Genomic DNA, 15,996 nt, shown 5'->3' on the forward strand with positions numbered 1-15,996 from the left:
CCCCCACTGAGCACCCCCTGGAACCCCTGGAGCCCCCGGAGCACCTCCAGAGCCACCCCCCACTCTCCCCAGATTCTGCTCGGGGAAGGGCCACTCTGGCTGGGCATGGCCTCCGCCGAGCACCCCCTGGAACCCCTGGAGCCCCTCCAGAGCCACCCCGCATTCCCCCAAACTCAGTCTGGGGACGGGCCACTCTGGCTGGGCATGGCCTCCGCCGAGCACCCCCTGGAACCCCTGGAGCCCCCGGAGCACCTCCAGAGCCACCCCCCACTCTCCCCAGATTCTGCCCGGGGAAGGGCCACTCTGGCTGGGCATGGCCTCCGCCGAGCACCCCCTGGAACCCCTAGAGCCCCTCCAGAGCCACCCCGCATTCCCCCAAACTCAGTCTGGGGACGGGCCACTCGGGCTGGGCATGGCCTCCGCCGAGCACCCCCTGGAACCCCTGGAGCCCCTCCAGAGCCACCCCGCATTCCCCCAAACTCAGTCTGGGGACGGGCCACTCTTCCCCGGGTTGCAGGCTCTGGGACTCCGGGGATGACCACCGGGGACCAGGCCCTCCCTTCGAACCCGGGGACCCACACTTAAGCACCCCCACACGGGCTACACACCCTTGGTTCAGCCCCCTGGAGGTCCGTGCCCTTGGTACTATACCATGGAAGTCCGTGCCCTTGGTACTCTGACTGGAGTACCAATGGAACGGCCCAGCACTCACCACAGAGGCTCACGCCGGCCCCGGCCCACCTTTCGTCCCCGGGTACCCACACTTAAGCACCCCCACACGAGCTACACACCCTTGGTGCAGCCCCCTGGAAGTCCGTGCCCTTGGTACTCTGAGCCACTTTAAAAGATAAAAAGCACCAGGACCCCAAGGCCCCGGCTCCCCTGTACCCTACACCACACTTGGAGGCAGGGCCCTTGCCCTCCACTGGCTGCCCCCGCGCCCAATGTACTACATAACCGAAGAAGAGAGGGGGGACCCGGAGGCCGGCCTTCTAGGGTAACAGGTTTAATTTAGAGCCGGGGCTCCGGACCACAAATGCCTACAACCCCGCAGTGCGCAGGAGCCTTCGAAGCTGGATGAAACCAGAACGGGGCCCTACGATGGCGGTGACCAGCCACAGTTGATAGCAAAGTGAGCCCTGGACAGGCGCTGCATTTGACAAACTCAGAGACGAGGAAGGGACCGGAGTCGGACCAAATATATCATCTGGCGCTGTGTCCAGCGTGAGGGTGAGCCAGCGCAAATCAGGACCACAAATGCCTACAACCCCGCAGTGCGCAGGAGCCTTCGAAGCTGGATGAAACCAGAACGGGGCCCTACGATGGCGGTGACCAGCCACAGTTGATAGCAAAGTGAGCCCTGGACAGGCGCTGCATTTGACAAACTCAGAGACGAGGAAGGGACCGGAGTCGGACCAAATATATCATCTGGCGCTGTGTCCAGCGTGAGGGTGAGCCAGCGCAAATCAGGACCACAAATGCCTACAACCCCGCAGTGCGCAGGAGCCTTCGAAGCTGGATGAAACCAGAACGGGGCCCTACGATGGCGGTGACCAGCCACAGTTGATAGCAAAGTGAGCCCTGGACAGGCGCTGCATTTGACAAACTCAGAGACGAGGAAGGGACCGGAGTCGGACCAAATATATCATCTGGCGCTGTGTCCAGCGTGAGGGTGAGCCAGCGCAAATCAGGACCACAAATGCCTACAACCCCGCAGTGCGCAGGAGCCTTCGAAGCTGGATGAAACCAGAACGGGGCCCTACGATGGCGGTGACCATCCACAGTTGATAGCAAAGTGAGCCCTGGACAGGCGCTGCATTTGACAAACTCAGAAACGAGGAAGGGACCGGAGTCGGACCAAATATATCATCTGGCGCTGTGTCCAGCGTGAGGGTGAGCCAGCGCAAATCAGGACCACAAATGCCTACAACCCCGCAGTGCGCAGGAGCCTTCGAAGCTGGATGAAACCAGAACGGGGCCCTACGATGGCGGTGACCAGCCACAGTTGATAGCAAAGTGAGCCCTGGACAGGCGCTGCATTTGACAAACTCAGAGACGAGGAAGGGACCGGAGTCGGACCAAAAGTATGCGCCGGCCCTGCCCCCCGCCCCGCGCAGAGCCATCGGACACGTTGAGGCTGAAGGGGACTGGCGCAGAGCCCTTGGGCCCAGGGGCAAAGCGCAGCCATCATCCTTCAAGCCGCGCCTCCTGCTGCGCGGGGGTGAGTGACAATGGGCCCGGATTGTGGTTCCGTCGGACGCGTTGAGGCTGAAGGAGACTGGCGCAGAGCCCCTGTAACAGGGGCTAAGCGCAGCCATCATCCTCCAAGCCGCGCGTCCTTCAGTGCGGGGGTGAGTGACAGTGGGCCTGGACTGTTGTTCCACCGGACGCGTTGAGGCTGAAGGGGACTGGTGCAGAGCCCCTGTGCCAGGGGCTAAGCGCAGCCATCATCCTCCAAGCCGCGCGTCCTTCTGCGCAGGGGTGAGTGACAGAGGGCCTGGACTGTTGTTCCACCGGACGCGTTGAGGCTGAAGGGGACTGGTGCAGAGCCCCTGTGCCAGGGGCTAAGCGCAGCCATCATCCTCCAAGCCGCGCGTCCTTCTGCGCAGGGGTGAGTGACAATGGACCAGATCACGGAGCGGGTCACCTCCGCGTACAGCCCGTGGTCAGCGTGACACTGTGCTCTGCCCCGAGCAATCAGAGCAAACAGCAAGCTTCTGGAAGTGCCCGCGAGTCTGGTAAAATCAAGCCGAAAATAGACCCTCTCATGCCGGGTCTGAGCGGCGCTTAGAGCGCGGAGGAGCGCGGAGCGTGGGGCTCCATTCAGAGGCTCCGTGATCCGCCTTACAACCAGCTCTCACCTCCACGTATAGCCCGTGGTCAGCGTGACACTGTGCTCTGCCCCGAGCAATCAGAGCAAACAGCAAGCTTCTGGAAGTGCCCGGGAGTCTGGTAAAATCAAGCCGAAAATAGACCCTCTCATGCCCGGTCTGAGCGGCGCTTAGAGCGCGGAGGAGCGCGGAGCGTGGGGCTCCATTCAGAGGCTCCGTGATCCGCCTTACAACCAGCTCTCACCTCCATGTACAGCCCGTGGTCAGCGTGACTCTGTGCTCTGCCCCGAGCAATCAGAGCAAACAGCAAGCTTGTGGAAGTGCCCGGGAGTCTGGTAAAATCAAGCCGAAAATAGACCCTCTCATGCCCGGTCTGAGCGGCGCTTAGAGCGCGGAGGAGCGCGGAGGGCGGGGCTCCATTCAGAGGCTCCGTGATCCGCCTTACAACCAGCTCTCACCTCCACGTACAGCCCGTGGTCAGCGTGACACTGTGCTCTGCCCCGAGCAATCAGAGCAAACAGCAAGCTTCTGGAAGTGCCCGGGAGTCTGGTAAAATCAAGCCGAAAATAGACCCTCTCATGCCCGGTCTGAGCGGCGCTTAGAGCGCGGAGGAGCGCGGAGGGCGGGGCTCCATTCAGAGGCTCCGTGATCCGACGCTCACCTCCGCACCTCCGAACCATGACTTGAGATTACGGCTGTGAAGGAGCCTTGGAAGCTGGATAAAACCAGAACGGGGCCCATCGATCGCGGTTCTCATCATCCGCCAAGCCGCGCGTCCTTCTGCGCAGGGGTGAGTGACAATGGACCCGGACTGTGTTCCCACCGGACGCGTTGAGGCTGAAGGGGACTGGCTCAGAGCCCCTGGCACAGGGGCTAAGCACAGCCATCATCCTTCAAGCCGCGCGTCCTTCAGTGCGGGGGTGAGTGACGGTCCCATCTCCGGAGACAAGGGGCCAGGCGCGGGGGAAGCCAGTCAGACTGACGCCCCGCGCCTGGTGGGACCTCTGTCTCGGCCTCGCTTCCAACGTGTCCGGCGTGAGGTTAGCCGGAGCAAACCACAGCCGCAAAATGTAAACAAACCCGCAGTGCGCAGGAGCCTTCGAAGCTGGATAAAACCAGAACGGGGCCCTACTATGGCGGGTCATGTGTGCCCGTCGACCAAGCTCCTTGTCTGGTATACATAGAACCATGATTTGTACCATTTTCATGGTTGATTCATGCTCACGCGAGTTCGAGACCGGCTGGGTGCACTTTTATCCATGAGGCACTGCACTGCCTCCGGCAGCCGAGTTCGGGGCCCGGTGAGGGCTCCAGGCTCCAGGGGCTCCGACCCGGAGCCTCCGACCCGCAGAAGGTGCTCCCTGGCCGGGCAAAGTCTGGCCGTGTGCGGGGTGGATGGCCCTGGGTCTGGGCGAAGCTAAGATCACGGAGCGGGTCACCTCCGCGTACAGCCCGTGGTCAGCGTGACACTGTGCTCTGCCCCGAGCAATCAGAGCAAACAGCAAGCTTCTGGAAGTGCCCGCGAGTCTGGTAAAATCAAGCCGAAAATAGACCCTCTCATGCCGGGTCTGAGCGGCGCTTAGAGCGCGGAGGAGCGCGGAGCGTGGGGCTCCATTCAGAGGCTCCGTGATCCGCCTTACAACCAGCTCTCACCTCCACGTATAGCCCGTGGTCAGCGTGACACTGTGCTCTGCCCCGAGCAATCAGAGCAAACAGCAAGCTTCTGGAAGTGCCCGGGAGTCTGGTAAAATCAAGCCGAAAATAGACCCTCTCATGCCCGGTCTGAGCGGCGCTTAGAGCGCGGAGGAGCGCGGAGCGTGGGGCTCCATTCAGAGGCTCCGTGATCCGCCTTACAACCAGCTCTCACCTCCATGTACAGCCCGTGGTCAGCGTGACACTGTGCTCTGCCCCGAGCAATCAGAGCAAACAGCAAGCTTGTGGAAGTGCCCGGGAGTCTGGTAAAATCAAGCCGAAAATAGACCCTCTCATGCCCGGTCTGAGCGGCGCTTAGAGCGCGGAGGAGCGCGGAGGGCGGGGCTCCATTCAGAGGCTCCGTGATCCGCCTTACAACCAGCTCTCACCTCCACGTACAGCCCGTGGTCAGCGTGACACTGTGCTCTGCCCCGAGCAATCAGAGCAAACAGCAAGCTTCTGGAAGTGCCCGGGAGTCTGGTAAAATCAAGCCGAAAATAGACCCTCTCATGCCCGGTCTGAGCGGCGCTTAGAGCGCGGAGGAGCGCGGAGGGCGGGGCTCCATTCAGAGGCTCCGTGATCCGACGCTCACCTCCGCACCTCCGAACCATGACTTGAGATTACGGCTGTGAAGGAGCCTTGGAAGCTGGATAAAACCAGAACGGGGCCCATCGATCGCGGTTCTCATCATCCGCCAAGCCGCGCGTCCTTCTGCGCAGGGGTGAGTGACAATGGACCCGGACTGTGTTCCCACCGGACGCGTTGAGGCTGAAGGGGACTGGCTCAGAGCCCCTGGCACAGGGGCTAAGCACAGCCATCATCCTTCAAGCCGCGCGTCCTTCAGTGCGGGGGTGAGTGACGGTCCCATCTCCGGAGACAAGGGGCCAGGCGCGGGGGAAGCCAGTCAGACTGACGCCCCGCGCCTGGTGGGACCTCTGTCTCGGCCTCGCTTCCAACGTGTCCGGCGTGAGGTTAGCCGGAGCAAACCACAGCCGCAAAATGTAAACAAACCCGCAGTGCGCAGGAGCCTTCGAAGCTGGATAAAACCAGAACGGGGCCCTACTATGGCGGGTCATGTGTGCCCGTCGACCAAGCTCCTTGTCTGGTATACATAGAACCATGATTTGTACCATTTTCATGGTTGATTCATGCTCACGCGAGTTCGAGACCGGCTGGGTGCACTTTTATCCATGAGGCACTGCACTGCCTCCGGCAGCCGAGTTCGGGGCCCGGTGAGGGCTCCAGGCTCCAGGGGCTCCAACCCGGAGCCTCCGACCCGCAGAAGGTGCTCCCTGGCCGGGCAAAGTCTGGCCGTGTGCGGGGTGGATGGCCCTGGGTCTGGGCGAAGCTAAGATCACGGAGCGGGTCACCTCCGCGTACAGCCCGTGGTCAGCGTGACACTGTGCTCTGCCCCGAGCAATCAGAGCAAACAGCAAGCTTCTGGAAGTGCCCGCGAGTCTGGTAAAATCAAGCCGAAAATAGACCCTCTCATGCCGGGTCTGAGCGGCGCTTAGAGCGCGGAGGAGCGCGGAGCGTGGGGCTCCATTCAGAGGCTCCGTGATCCGCCTTACAACCAGCTCTCACCTCCACGTATAGCCCGTGGTCAGCGTGACACTGTGCTCTGCCCCGAGCAATCAGAGCAAACAGCAAGCTTCTGGAAGTGCCCGGGAGTCTGGTAAAATCAAGCCGAAAATAGACCCTCTCATGCCCGGTCTGAGCGGCGCTTAGAGCGCGGAGGAGCGCGGAGCGTGGGGCTCCATTCAGAGGCTCCGTGATCCGCCTTACAACCAGCTCTCACCTCCATGTACAGCCCGTGGTCAGCGTGACACTGTGCTCTGCCCCGAGCAATCAGAGCAAACAGCAAGCTTGTGGAAGTGCCCGGGAGTCTGGTAAAATCAAGCCGAAAATAGACCCTCTCATGCCCGGTCTGAGCGGCGCTTAGAGCGCGGAGGGCGGGGCTCCATTCAGAGGCTCCGTGATCCGCCTTACAACCAGCTCTCACCTCCACGTACAGCCCGTGGTCAGCGTGACACTGTGCTCTGCCCCGAGCAATCAGAGCAAACAGCAAGCTTCTGGAAGTGCCCGGGAGTCTGGTAAAATCAAGCCGAAAATAGACCCTCTCATGCCCGGTCTGAGCGGCGCTTAGAGCGCGGAGGAGCGCGGAGGGCGGGGCTCCATTCAGAGGCTCCGTGATCCGACGCTCACCTCCGCACCTCCGAACCATGACTTGAGATTACGGCTGTGAAGGAGCCTTGGAAGCTGGATAAAACCAGAACGGGGCCCATCGATCGCGGTTCTCGTGTGTCCGTCAAACGAGCTCCTCCGCCGGTAGCCGCACAACCAGGAAATGTACCTGTTTCGATTGCGAAAAACGTCATTCTCAAAAACCGCCCGCCCGTCCCTCCCAGCATTACTATTTTGCACATCCCGCGTGAGAGCAGCGTAGGAATTTCTCGGGAGCAGCGTGATTTAGCCCGGGACTCTTGAGCTGAACGCTTATTTCCACGAGCCCAAAAAACGACTAAGTCCAACGGTATATAGTGTACTATTGCCGAAAAATGACAGAGTCTTTTCAGGTATAGTGTACTATTTCGGTTTTTACTCTAAGTCCCTCAGGGGCATATGGTGCTATACTATGATGGTCAGATCACCTCCAGGCCCCAGGGGAGTGCTTTTCTGGGGGCAAACAGTGCACTGATGATGGGGGATTATTTCATTTTGCTCATTTTGGTGTTTTTTCACATTTTAACCCATTTTCACCCCTTTTGCTCACAACTTCATACTACGGCCCGGAAAAACGACAGAGTCGCTCGGGTATAGTGTACTATTGCCGAAAAATGACAGAGTCTTTTCAGGTATAGTGTACTATTTCGGTTTTTACTCTAAGTCCCTCAGGGGCATATGGTGCTATACTATGATGGTCAGATCACCTCCAGGCCCCAGGGGAGTGCTTTTCTGGGGGCAAACAGTGCACTGATGATGGGGGATTATTTCATTTTGCTCATTTTGGTGTTTTTTTCACATTTTAACCCATTTTCACCCCTTTTGCTCACAACGTCATACTACGGCCCGGAAAAACGACAGAGTCGCTCGGGTATAGTGTACTATTGCCGAAAAATGACAGAGTCCCTCGGGTATAGTGTACTATTGCCGAAAAACGACAGAGTCCCTCGGGTATAGTGTACTATTGCCGAAAAACGACAGAGTCCCTCGGGTATAGTGTACTATTGGCTGGAAGCTCGGTTTTTTTCTAAGTCCAGCAGGGGTATATGGTACTATATTCTGGTGGTCAGATCACCTCCAGGCCCCAGGGGAGTGCTTTTCTGGGGGCAAACAGTGCACTGATGATGGGGGATTATTTCATTTTGCTCATTTTGGTGTTTTTTCACATTTTAACCCATTTTCACCCCTTTTGCTCACATCTTCAAACTCGGGCCCTGATTACAAGTTCTGACCAAATGATGACAAACACGGTATTTATTATGTATTTTTTTCATTTTTTTTATTTTTCCAACTTATACATCCATCATTGGTGCCAGGCAGGTTGTGGAGAAAGCAGTGAAGAAAGGAGAGAGCCATCACAGAAAAGATGTCCATCCAGGGTCAAGGTACCCTGCACTTTTACATATCCAAATGACAGCATTTAAAGTTTTTTAGCGTATGGTATCTCTCGTTGCATGGAACCGCACAGAGGCCAACGCCACACTGACGGCACCTGTACTTTGTTTGCCGCCTGCCTTTGGTACGAGAGCGGTCAGAGCACACGGCGCAGTCTGGACGTCCCTCTGCTTGACAAAGCCAATGACGCTCTGTGAGTCTCTGTGGCATTTCACCCTCCGGTCTTGAGCGCCTCTCTTGTTTTTTGGAGTGATCAGCCAGTAATGCATCAATAATGTTCTGAATGTAAACCTTTAAAGGTTTGTGTGGGCCTGGAGTGGATTTGGTGTATATGATGTGTGAGTTGACAATACTTATGCTTATAATGGCATTGAATATGCGATGATACCATTTCCGGGACCTGTGTGGAAAGAGGTATGTCTTCATCCTCTGGTCAGCAGTGTCCACTCCACCCATGTAGGCGTTGTACTGGTCGACACATACAGGTCTTTTGATGTCACGGAAGCCAGTGTCATCTGTCTTGGACCGGATCCTCCTCTGAACACAATCATTTCCATGGACTGTGGACAACATGGTGAGACGTTTAGTATCGTGCCAAGCACAAGCCAGGAGTTTTCCCTTTCTGCAAAAAACTGGGTCATCTCCTTTTTTCAGCTGTAAGACACTTTTACCAAGGCATTTTGGCATCCCCAACCTGGTAATCCTTACCGTCCCACACAGTCCAGTTTCCAAATCTGCTAATTCATTTGCAATTACAGGCGAGGTATAGTAACTGTCCATGTAAATCTCGTGTCCTTTGCCCGTAAAGGGAGAAACCAACTCACGGACAAGTGCGTGTGTTGCACTGATGTTGCTTGCATTATTTTTGTACTGTCCAGTGTGCATTGACCAGCGCAAAACATACCCTGAACAGCTTTCACTCAGGGCATACACTCTATAGCCATATTTGTCAGGTTTATTCGGAGAGTAACATTTTAGTGAAGATCTCCCCTTGAAAGCTATTGTCATTTCATCTAAAGAAAGCTCCTTGATTGGACTGTAAACTGCTGCAAATTTGGGAATAATCAAATCTATTATTGGGCGCACTTTGAACAGTTTATCGTGCCCGGGCTCGCCTGTTCTCACATAATCATTATTGTTGACAAAATGAAAGAATGAAAGAATGATTTCAAATCTGTTTCTTGACATTACATTTCCAAATCCAGGCGTTTGTGTAAGCCAAAATGTTCCCCAGTAATCCTCGATTTCAGGTTTCTCAACAAGGCCCATGGAGAGATGCAAAGCAAAGAAAGCTTTCATTTCGGTGACTGATACATCATACCACTCAAGAAATCTTGAATGTGGCTTCAGAATCATAGGTGCCATACACTGATGTGCATATCTATTTGTCTCATCAGTAATGAAAGTCCAAAACTGATCGGTCAGAAAGAGTGACAGAATATCAAATGGATTAGCATCCGTCAGATCCATCTCTCCTGTGTAGCCAACTGGGTCTTCAAAAGGTTTGATCCATGCCTCAAATACCTCGACCTCTCTCAGCATGTCCCAGCTCTCATCCACCTGGCAAGTTTTACTGCAGCCACTGGTTCCACTGGTTCCACGCCTCCGTCTGTCCTTTGCACCTGTCCGTTGTTTCGAAGTCCCTTCATCTCCACTTGGAAATCCATCGTCACTCTCGGGGAGATAATTTCCTTCAGAGTCAGAATCTGCTGTAAATTGCATGCCACGTGTACTTCCTCCAGCCATTTTTTTCCTTACCGGATCTGCCCTAGATCATACCTGGCTAATAAGAGGAAGTTGCACCGAACCGACCAATGACTGAAGTGATTCATTTTCTACTATTATTTCATAAATTTCCTTGTACGGTAAAGTCGCATTTCTGCGACTTTGGCGCTTAAAGGGTTAACCGGGAGGTTGGTGGTTCGAGCCCACCCAGGGACGATTGGAAGAGGTATAGCAGGCAAAATCTATGAGGTAACATTGGTCACTGAATATCTAGCTGAAACAGGTTAGAGGCGCTGTGGCTTAGATGGTCAAAGTGCCTGTCTAGTAAACAGGAGATCCTGGGTTCAAATCCCAGCAGTGCCTTCATGATAGCCTTTCAAGCAAATCAGTTGTTTACATGTACAGAAAAACTTATCACCCGAAAGAGCTCTTTTACATTTTTTAATTAGAGATTGAAAAGTATCCCTGAATAAACAGAGTAAATGCACTCTTTTCACTCCTTGTTTCTCAGTTTGATGGTAAGGATTGATTGATTGATGTAGACCGTTTTTGGATGACTGTTTTGCTTTTGTGAAAAAGGGGAATCAGACAAAAGTTGCAAAGGCATTCAAAGGCTGTGAGTTCGAGACCCACCAGAGTCACTGTTGTAACCCCTGTTATCTACATTGGTAAATAGGAAAGCCTGCTTGTGTTATTAACTGATGAAAGGAACTGCTAAATTTGGTTCAATTACCACAGAATCCCAGTGTGCTATAGGCTGGCCACTGCTTGGTAGGAGTTTCCCGTACGTGAGTGACTGTTCCTTCCTTCCTTCACGTCCCGCTCAACCTCGTCTTCTTCTAAAGAGTTTGGCGCTGTCCTCAGAAGCTTTGGTCTTACTCAGCACCTGAGTGGCCCCACCAAGGGCAAAGGGCACACTCTGGACCTGCTAATGACAAAGCGGGTTAATATTTCAAATTACAGTGTGGTAAATGTTACTTGGTTTCTGTATTTCTCCAGGTGCAATGAGTTTGCAGTCTTCTTTGCAAGACTCAGTTCAGAACATTAAAAATACCATTATTTGCAGATAACAAGCACGCAGCCAGCTAGACAACTGGAGTTAACCCATTTTGCATTTGTGGCTGACAAAACTTTCCAAGAGATCACCACAAGTCTGAGTTCCACTACATGCTGCCTTTATGCATTGCCTGCTAGATTTTTAAAGTCTATGGTGAGCAGTCTGTTGGCTCCAATCAATCAAAAAGTCAACATGTTGCTTGGATCTGGAATTTTCCCAAGATCCTTAAAACTGCAGTCATTAAGCCTGTCTTAAAGAAGAGCAGTCTTGATGCCACAGTGCTAAATAATTACCGGCCCATCTCAAACCTACTACTACTCAGTTGTCCATTCAAGCATGCAAATCATTTACAACGACAGAAAATGCGCTGCTGTTACAAATTGGAATAAGATGGAAAAGTATCCCTGCACACACAGATTAACTGCACTCTTTTCACTTTTTGATTCTCAGTTTGTTGGCAAGGAATGACTGATGTGGACCCATTTTGGATGAAAACCGTGTTTTGTGTTTGTGGAAATGAGCATCATTTAAGGATGTATGGGCTCTGTGGCGCAATGGATAGTGCATTGGACTTCTAGGCATAATTTGCAAGGGCATTCAAAGGTTGTGGGTTCGAGTCCCACCAGAGTCGCTAATGGTGAGAGAACATACTAGTTTTTTTACAATGGAAAATCTGCTCGCTTTACTATCTGATGAAAGGCACTGCTCAACGAGGTTCAATTGCCAAGTGTGCTTGAAAAAGTAAGCAAATACATCGGCATTATGTCAAATAACATTATCTTGCAATTTTTCCTCAATATCCAGATTAACTGCAGGATATTGAGTGCGCAATAAATTGGCGAGAGTCGATTGATTGAAAGACTTCCAGTTTTTTATAGCTACATTGGTACAGGGGATTTAGCTCAAAGGTAGAAAGATTGATGCCCTCGCTCTCCATTAAACACAGTTGATTGGACAGGGGCTGAACTTTCGAATGTTGCTGGCTCGCTTTAAAAAAAAAAGATATTGCGGCTTGTCGACTCGCAAATATTTTATTGAGTGGGCTGTTTGTCCCTGTGGCGCAATTGGCCAGCGCGCTCGGCTGTTAACCGGGAGGTTGGTGGTTCGAGCCCACCCAGGGACGATTGGAAGAGGTACAGCAGGCAAAATCTATGAGGTAATATTGGTCACTGAATATCTAGCTGAAACAGGTTGGAGTAGCATTTGAGAGGCGCTGTGGCTTAGATGGTCAAAGTGCCTGTCTAGTAAACAGGAGATCCTGGGTTCAAATCCCAGCAGTGCCTTCACGATAGCCTTTCAAGCAAATCAGTTGTTTACATGTACAGAAAAACTTATCACCCGAAAGAGCTCTTTTACATTTTTTAATTAGAGATTGAAAAGTATCCCTGAATAAACAGAGTAAATGCACTCTTTTCACTCCTTGTTTCTCAGTTTGATGGTAAGGATTGATTGATTGATGTAGACCGTTTTTGGATGACTGTTTTGCTTTTGTGAAAAAGGGGAATCAGACAAAAGTTGCAAAGGCATTCAAAGGCTGTGAGTTCGAGACCCACCAGAGTCACTGTTGTAACCCCTGTTATCTACATTGGTAAATAGGAAAGCCTGCTTGTGTTATTAACTGATGAAAGGAACTGCTAAATTTGGTTCAATTACCACAGAATCCCAGTGTGCTATAGGCTGGCCACTGCTTGGTAGGAGTTTCCCGTACGTGAGTGACTGTTCCTTCCTTCCTTCACGTCCCGCTCAACCTCGTCTTCTTCTAAAGAGTTTGGCGCTGTCCTCAGAAGCTTTGGTCTTACTCAGCACCTGAGTGGCCCCACCAAGGGCAAAGGGCACACTCTGGACCTGCTAATGACAAAGCGGGTTAATATTTCAAATTACAGTGTGGTAAATGTTACTTTGATGGTTTCTGTATTTCTCCAGGTGCAATGAGTTTGCAGTCTTCTTTGCAAGACTCAGTTCAGAACATTAAAAATACCATTATTTGCAGATAACAAGCACGCAGCCAGCTAGACAACTGGAGTTAACCCATTTTGCATTTGTGGCTGACAAAACTTTCCAAGAGATCACCACAAGTCTGAGTTCCACTACATGCTGCCTTTATGCATTGCCTACTAGATTTTTAAAGTCTATGGTGAGCAGTCTGTTGGCTCCAATCAATCAAAAAGTCAACATGTTGCTTGGATCTGGAATTTTCCCAAGATCCTTAAAACTGCAGTCATTAAGCCTGTCTTAAAGAAGAGCAGTCTTGATGCCACAGTGCTAAATAATTACCGGCCCATCTCAAACCTACTACTACTCAGTTGTCCATTCAAGCATGCAAATCATTTACAACGACAGAAAATGCGCTGCTGTTACAAATTGGAATAAGATGGAAAAGTATCCCTGCACACACAGATTAACTGCACTCTTTTCACTTTTTGATTCTCAGTTTGTTGGCAAGGAATGACTGATGTGGACCCATTTTGGATGAAAACCGTGTTTTGCGTTTGTGGAAATGAGCATCATGGAAGGATGTATGGGCTCTGTGGCGCAATGGATAGTGCATTGGACTTCTAGGCGTAATTTGCAAGGGCATTCAAAGGTTGTGGGTTCGAGTCCCACCAGAGTCGCTAATGGTGAGAGAACATACTAGTTTTTTTACAATGGAAAATCTGCTCGCTTTACTCTCTGATGAAAGGCACTGCTGAACGAGGTTCAATTGCCAAGTGTGCTTGAAAAAGTAAGCAAATACATCGGCATTATGTCAAATAACATTATCTTGCAATTTTTCCTCAATATCCAGATTAACTGCAGGATATTGAGTGCGCAATAAATTGGCGAGAGTCGATTGATTGAAAGACTTCCAGTTTTTTATAGCTACATTGGTACAGGGGATTTAGCTCAAAGGTAGAAAGATTGATGCCCTCGCTCTCCATTAAACACAGTTGATTGGACAGGGGCTGAACTTTCGAATGTTGCTGGCTCGCTTTAAAAAAAAAAGATATTGCGGCTTGTCGACTCGCAAATATTTTATTGAGTGGGCTGTTTGTCTCTGTGGCGCAATTGGCCAGCGCGCTCGGCTGTTAACCGGGAGGTTGGTGGTTCGAGCCCACCCAGGGACGATTGGAAGAGGTACAGCAGGCAAAATCTATGAGGTAATATTGGTCACTGAATATCTAGCTGAAACAGGTTGGAGTAGCATTTGAGAGGCGCTGTGGCTTATATGGTCAAAGTGCCTGTCTAGTAAACAGGAGATCCTGGGTTCAAATCCCAGCAGTGTCTTCACGATAGCCTTTCAAGCAAATCAGTTGTTTACATGTACAGAAAAACCTATCACCCGAAAGAGCTCTTTTACATTTTTTAATTAGAGATTGAAAAGTATCCCTGAATAAACAGAGTAAATGCACTCTTTTCACTCCTTGTTTCTCAGTTTGATGGTAAGGATTGATTGATTGATGTAGACCGTTTTTGGATGACTGTTTTGCTTTTGTGAAAAAGGGGAATCAGACAAAAGTTGCAAAGGCATTCAAAGGCTGTGAGTTCGAGACCCACCAGAGTCACTGTTGTAACCCCTGTTATCTACATTGGTAAATAGGAAAGCCTGCTTGTGTTATTAACTGATGAAAGGAACTGCTAAATTTGGTTCAATTACCACAGAATCCCAGTGTGCTATAGGCTGACCACTGCTTGGTAGGAGTTTCCCGTACGTGAGTGACTGTTCCTTCCTTCCTTCACGTCCCGCTCAACCTCGTCTTCTTCTAAAGAGTTTGGCGCTGTCCTCAGAAGCTTTGGTCTTACTCAGCACCTGAGTGGCCCCACCAAGGGCAAAGGGCACACTCTGGACCTGCTAATGACAAAGCGGGTTAATATTTCAAATTACAGTGTGGTAAATGTTACTTTGATGGTTTCTGTATTTCTCCAGGTGCAATGAGTTTGCAGTCTTCTTTGCAAGACTCAGTTCAGAACATTAAAAATACCATTATTTGCAGATAACAAGCACGCAGCCAGCTAGACAACTGGAGTTAACCCATTTTGCATTTGTGGCTGACAAAACTTTCCAAGAGATCACCACAAGTCTGAGTTCCACTACATGCTGCCTTTATGCATTGCCTACTAGATTTTTAAAGTCTATGGTGAGCAGTCTGTTGGCTCCAATCAATCAAAAAGTCAACATGTTGCTTGGATCTGGAATTTTCCCAAGATCCTTAAAACTGCAGTCATTAAGCCTGTCTTAAAGAAGAGCAGTCTTGATGCCACAGTGCTAAATAATTACCGGCCCATCTCAAACCTACTACTACTCAGTTGTCCATTCAAGCATGCAAATCATTTACAACGACAGAAAATGCGCTGCTGTTACAAATTGGAATAAGATGGAAAAGTATCCCTGCACACACAGATTAACTGCACTCTTTTCACTTTTTGATTCTCAGTTTGTTGGCAAGGAATGACTGATGTGGACCCATTTTGGATGAAAACCGTGTTTTGCGTTTGTGGAAATGAGCATCATGGAAGGATGTATGGGCTCTGTGGCGCAATGGATAGTGCATTGGACTTCTAGGCGTAATTTGCAAGGGCATTCAAAGGTTGTGGGTTCGAGTCCCACCAGAGTCGCTAATGGTGAGAGAACATACTAGTTTTTTTACAATGGAAAATCTGCTCGCTTTACTATCTGATGAAAGGCACTGCTGAACGAGGTTCAATTGCCAAGTGTGCTTGAAAAAGTAAGCAAATACGTCGGCATTATGTCAAATAACATTATCTTGCAATTTTTCCTCAATATCCAGATTAACTGCAGGATATTGAGTGCGCAATAAATTGGCGAGAGTCGATTGATTGAAAGACTTCCAGTTTTTTTATAGCTACATTGGTACAGGGGATTTAGCTCAAAGGTAGAAAGATTGATGCCCTCGCTCTCCATTAAACACAGTTGATTGGACAGGGGCTGAACTTTCGAATGTTGCTGGCTCTCTTTAAAAAAAAAGATATTGCGGCTTGTCGACTCGCAAATATTTTATTGAGCGGGCTGTTTGTCTCTGTGGCGCAATTGGCCAGCGCGCTCGGCTGTTAACCGGGAGGTTGGTGGTTCGAGCC

General features: G+C 51.2%; 9 non-coding genes across 9 annotated transcripts in view; all 9 read left to right on the plus strand.

Moving 5' to 3' along the window:
* The first annotated feature begins 10,155 nt into the window (after positions 1-10,155).
* On the plus strand, positions 10,156-10,229 carry trnat-agu (transfer RNA threonine (anticodon AGU)). Its single transcript has one exon. It is a non-coding gene; the product is annotated as a tRNA-Thr (tRNA).
* Positions 10,230-11,463: 1,234 nt separating this feature from the next.
* On the plus strand, positions 11,464-11,554 carry trnar-ucu (transfer RNA arginine (anticodon UCU)). Its single transcript is given in 2 exon segments — positions 11,464-11,500; positions 11,519-11,554. It is a non-coding gene; the product is annotated as a tRNA-Arg (tRNA).
* Positions 11,555-11,972: 418 nt separating this feature from the next.
* trnan-guu (transfer RNA asparagine (anticodon GUU)) lies at positions 11,973-12,046 on the plus strand. Its single transcript has one exon. It is a non-coding gene; the product is annotated as a tRNA-Asn (tRNA).
* Positions 12,047-12,132: 86 nt separating this feature from the next.
* trnat-agu (transfer RNA threonine (anticodon AGU)) lies at positions 12,133-12,206 on the plus strand. The gene has a single exon. It is a non-coding gene; the product is annotated as a tRNA-Thr (tRNA).
* Positions 12,207-13,444: 1,238 nt separating this feature from the next.
* Positions 13,445-13,535, plus strand: trnar-ucu (transfer RNA arginine (anticodon UCU)). The gene is given in 2 exon segments: positions 13,445-13,481; positions 13,500-13,535. It is a non-coding gene; the product is annotated as a tRNA-Arg (tRNA).
* Positions 13,536-13,953: 418 nt separating this feature from the next.
* trnan-guu (transfer RNA asparagine (anticodon GUU)) lies at positions 13,954-14,027 on the plus strand. Its single transcript has one exon. It is a non-coding gene; the product is annotated as a tRNA-Asn (tRNA).
* Positions 14,028-14,113: 86 nt separating this feature from the next.
* On the plus strand, positions 14,114-14,187 carry trnat-agu (transfer RNA threonine (anticodon AGU)). Its single transcript has one exon. It is a non-coding gene; the product is annotated as a tRNA-Thr (tRNA).
* A 1,238-nt stretch (positions 14,188-15,425) lies between these two features.
* On the plus strand, positions 15,426-15,516 carry trnar-ucu (transfer RNA arginine (anticodon UCU)). The gene is given in 2 exon segments: positions 15,426-15,462; positions 15,481-15,516. It is a non-coding gene; the product is annotated as a tRNA-Arg (tRNA).
* A 418-nt stretch (positions 15,517-15,934) lies between these two features.
* The window catches only part of trnan-guu (transfer RNA asparagine (anticodon GUU)), a 74-nt gene continuing 12 nt past the window's right edge, over positions 15,935-15,996 (plus strand). Inside the window, exon 1 of the tRNA in view lies at positions 15,935-15,996. This exon is cut by the window's right edge and continues 12 nt beyond it. This is a non-coding gene — a tRNA (tRNA-Asn).

The sequence above is a fragment of the Eucyclogobius newberryi genome, unplaced genomic scaffold, assembly GCF_026437365.1.
Source record: "Eucyclogobius newberryi isolate DKJ021-1_F unplaced genomic scaffold, fEucNew1.0.hap1 SCAF_357, whole genome shotgun sequence".
NCBI classification, from domain to species: domain Eukaryota; kingdom Metazoa; phylum Chordata; class Actinopteri; order Gobiiformes; family Gobiidae; genus Eucyclogobius; species Eucyclogobius newberryi.